This window comes from Priapulus caudatus, unplaced genomic scaffold (assembly GCF_000485595.1).
Source record: "Priapulus caudatus unplaced genomic scaffold, Priapulus_caudatus-5.0.1 Scaffold690, whole genome shotgun sequence".
NCBI classification, from domain to species: Eukaryota; Metazoa; Priapulida; class Priapulimorpha; order Priapulimorphida; family Priapulidae; genus Priapulus; species Priapulus caudatus.
In genome coordinates, this window is record NW_014577751.1 from 15,025 (window position 1) to 19,401 (window position 4,377).

General features: G+C 44.6%; 1 long non-coding RNA gene across 2 annotated transcripts in view; it reads right to left on the minus strand.

Moving 5' to 3' along the window:
• Positions 1-3,916, minus strand: part of LOC106812822 — a 9,808-nt gene extending 5,892 nt beyond the window's left edge. For both annotated transcript variants that reach the window (XR_001394391.1, XR_001394392.1), the window contains exon 1: positions 3,766-3,916. This is a non-coding gene — a long non-coding RNA (uncharacterized LOC106812822). The remainder of the gene's footprint in view (positions 1-3,765) is intronic.
• Positions 3,917-4,377: the final 461 nt, after the last annotated feature.

The window sequence follows — 4,377 nt, forward strand, 5'->3', positions numbered from 1 at the left end:
TGTAAATTTCTTAGTAGTTGTACAAAACATATTTAATTTGATATATGTAACTATTTTTCATCACTAAAGGAGGCCTTTAATGTTTCTCTACTCTATTTCGCCTATAATCACCTGAAAATGGCGGTCAAATGCTTATCTGCAACACACAAGTACACCGCACGCCCGCCCTGCGGCGCACAAACAACATGAATAAAAGAGCAGGTAGGAAAGCGTGATCTTAAAATTCGCTCGACACTCGCTTCATTTCACACGATCACAGAATGAAAACACATCCAACAGCTCCCATCTTGGTATCTATGTGTACATAAATGTTCACTTGTTCGAATTATAACTCTGGCCTTTGTTCTTACCTACTCCCGCCAGAGCTATCAGCAGGAAATGTTCTCTCCGTGAAAATGTAAAGATCCGAAAATCCCTAACGGCGCTACTTTCGATCGATTGCTGTAGTCGTGTGTGTGTGACGTCATGACCGCGCGCATTGTGCTTGGCTTGGCGGGCCTGGAAACGGAGCTCGGAGGCCGGCAGCAGCTCATCCCGGCATGCAATGCGCCCCAATACTCGTGTATAAACAGAAATCTCGTCCTCTACATTTTCACATAGAGAACATTGCCTGCAGGATTTCACGAGATATCTCTGGCGGGAGTAGGTAAGAACAAAGGCCAGAGTTATAATTCGAACAAGTGAACATTTATGTACACATAGATACCGAGATGGGAGCTGTTGGATGTGTTTTCGTTCTGTGATCGTGTGAAATGAAGCGAGCGTCGAGCGATTTTTGCGATCACGCTTTCCAACCTGCTCTCTTATTCATGTTGTTTGAGCACCGCAGGGCGGGCGTGCGGTGTACTTGTGTGTTGCAGATGAGCATTTGACAGGCATTTACAGGTGATTATAGGCGAAATAGTGTAGAGAACCATTAAAGGGCCGGACACACTAGGCGATTAAATCGGGTGATTAAATCGGGCAATTAAATCGGGCGACTAAATCGCCGTGAAATCGCCTAGTGTGTCCACTCAATCGCCGCTGATTTAGTCGCCTGATTTCGTTGCCCGATTTCATCGCATAGATCAAAACGTTTTGATATTATCGGGCGATTTTGTCGCCCGATTTGTGACCTGCTCCAGCAGAATACGGACTAAGTCGCAAGTCATTGTTTTGAGTAATGAGCACGCACACATGTCAATGCTGAAAATGGCCTACCTGGACAAAAATGAGATTTTTACAAAAATAAGTTCCTAAGTGCACATTTAATCCGGATATATAGGTTCAGATNCTCCTCCTCCTCTCCCTCCCCTCCCCCTCCTTCCTATCCAGAAGATATCTGCCGCCGAGATGGCTGGAACGTAAACACCCACAGTGACAATGAGCGTTCTTAAATATTTCTCCTGATAGATGGCGCGATGATGTTGCACGTTGATAATACGCAGAAGCCTTCTAACTATTTGTCAAAACTATACGAAACATATTCATGTTGTTGCGTGCATGTGAGTTGCTCGGTTTATTTTCCACTATGCTCCAGGTATCTTGCCATACCTACAGACAACATTTTCTAAAAACAAAATAAATTATAAACGTTTACACATGTAGGAAAAATGTAGTATGGGATATAAATGATTTTAAGAAGTTTTTATTAATTTCAATTAATTGCAGCCAAACTGTTTAGGAATTTTAAATAGGACCAAGTGACAGCACTGGGTGATACTGCATCGAAAAGCAATCCCACCACAAAAAAGTATGGGCACAAACACATGGACACAAACACACACGCACACGCACACGCACACGCACCTATATTGAACGTATAGGCTGTAAACATTGATTTTCGTTTTAGACAAAATTGAAAATCAAGGTTGGTAGTTTGATAGTTTGATTAGATACAGGTCGTATACCGCAAGTGAAGTAGTTCTGGCAGTGGCGGCTGCCACATCAAATGGAAAATACTCGGCTGCGTTCTAGAATTCGCAAGTGGTCTAAATTTATGTTGATTCCCGAGGCCACGACAAACAAGAGGAACCAACCCGCTGTATACAACTTGCGATGCGGTTGTGGAGAAGCCATCCAGATCTGGAGGAATCCAGAGAAATCCGGATCTGGAGGAATCCGAATCTGGAGAAATCCGGATCTGGACAAATCCGGATTTGGAAAAAATCCAGATCTGGAGGAATCCGGACCACCGGATTCCAAGCGTAGGTCGGATACCCGGTCGAGTACACGAAAACACAATCTCTGAACACATTAGGTACCACATTGGGAAATGCTTTCCCATAGGCGGCCATACTTACGAAAAAATTCCCATAAATTAGCGGAAGTTTTTTTACAAATAATGCTATCCTCTGAATCCAAGTCGCAAGTGACACTATATATGTTATTAACAAAAAAATTCTTCCATAATTTCTTTTGTAAATAAACTTTTGACAGCACCCACTAGAAATGGCCAATTTACAATGTGAATCTGCACAAAAAGTAGGCTTTCTTTGAAAATTCATGGGCCGCCTCAGCAACGCACCTTGGACGAGCCGTTTACACTGTCGGATTCAGAAAAGATTCTAGTTTCTAAAATTAACAATTGCAAACAGTTATAATCCTTTCTAATGAGAAATACAAAATTCTAGCGCATGCAGACACTCAAAAAGGAACTCATTCTGAACCTGTCCCAATGCTCATTGGTGGATTTGCCATCGTCATACCTTAATGCAGATGATTTTTTCTGCTAAAAATCTTTTGCTTGCATATAATGCTAACCTCAACACGTTGTGACGTCACGGTGATAAAAAGTCATTCGTGCATTCCTGTCACGAATTATGTCACGAATCCTGGCACCATGTCCCCTCACTGTTCGGTCGGCAGGCGGCGAAAACCTCGAATTTCGTCGACTTTCGAACTGCAATGTAACAAAAAAGAAGACGATATCAACTATCAGTTTTGATCACAACGGTGTAGTAGACAGCTCACAATTAGAATTTAACAGTTTTAAGTTTGACCCCTTGACCTCTGATTTTTAAGAATAAATTCTCCAACCCCATGTTTTCCTATATTTTCAATAGTTAACTGCACATACTCAAAAGAACGTGGCGTCAGTCTGTCTTTATCAGCAGGTGGCAGCTCCATAGTAACATTCCATAGTAAAAAGCAATTACGGTAGCGGCATTTCTTATCAGAGAAAAAGTGCTGCACATCCCTTCAGCTACTGGAAAACGCAGCCTGTGTGTTTTGTACAGGGCAATGCTTGCCAGCACTTAACGCAGCAGAAATGACGTAGAACTGATTTATTTTCACTGAAAACCTGTCTAACAGTCAACTCTGCTGATGCGCATTCACATTTAGCCCCCAGCAGCATTTTGGCTATGCCGGAAATCGCCGAAGAGAGAGCAGTTAAACCAATCATAAATCGCTTGTAAAACACGAGAAATCTGCTCGTCAAAGGTCACGACATGCCCGTAAGGGTCACGGCCCAGGCTGATGCAGCCTCCGAAAAAGCTCGGGACAAGTGCTCAAGGAAACAACGGTTAAAGAGCACTTTCGACTCTGCTGGCACGCAATAGGAATGCAACAGTAGGATGGATCGAGGCGCTCGACGCCGACAGCCGTTCGAGCGGCATTGGATTTCTCTAACCTTTTCTGTCCGCTTCACAAAAGCATTGCATAATTCGCCACCTGGTGCAAAGCGAGGGCAGTTCCAACCTGAGATACAACCGGCTGCAGAATCGAAGATAGGTCGCTTAGATACGAAACCAGTCTGTCAAAGACTGCGCTGCCCAGTCTTACCTGTGATGGTGCCGATCTCACGTGAGAAAACAAGGTACGCCAGCAGTGCAAAAGAGATCCAAGACTGTCAAGTTCTCCAGCATGCCACCATGTACAGGGGAAGAAGTACGAGTTCGCAGTGGCCGCACGCACCTCTAGCAACCAGCCAGTCAGTCTGTAGAAGTACCTAGTAGAACAGGAACAGTGGCTATATGCCCGTCAGCCGGCATATATCGGACGGCTGCCGAGCACGGTCTTCGATTTCCTAAATGCCCAGCAGTTTTTGATTTTCAGCATTATCTCAAGTAAACAAGGGTTAGGGTTAGGGTTAGGGTTAGGGTTAGGGTTAGGAATTGCCGGGCATTTAGGAAATTAAAGACCGTGCCCGGCTGCCAGGCACGTAGCCACAGCGTACTCGATAATCGTCTCAACAAGTTCGCGCCTATCTGCAGCCGGGCAAGCTCTAGAACTATAGCTTTTCGGGGGGGGTTCAATGCTTTTCGGGGGAAGGGCGGGTAAGTTGTTTTCTGTAGCTTTTCGGGGGGTCGGGGGGGGAGCTATGGGCACTCGTCCCAGTACATGATGTCCATGGTCAGACACCATGCAGATACGTGCAACAGTTTTTATGCCATT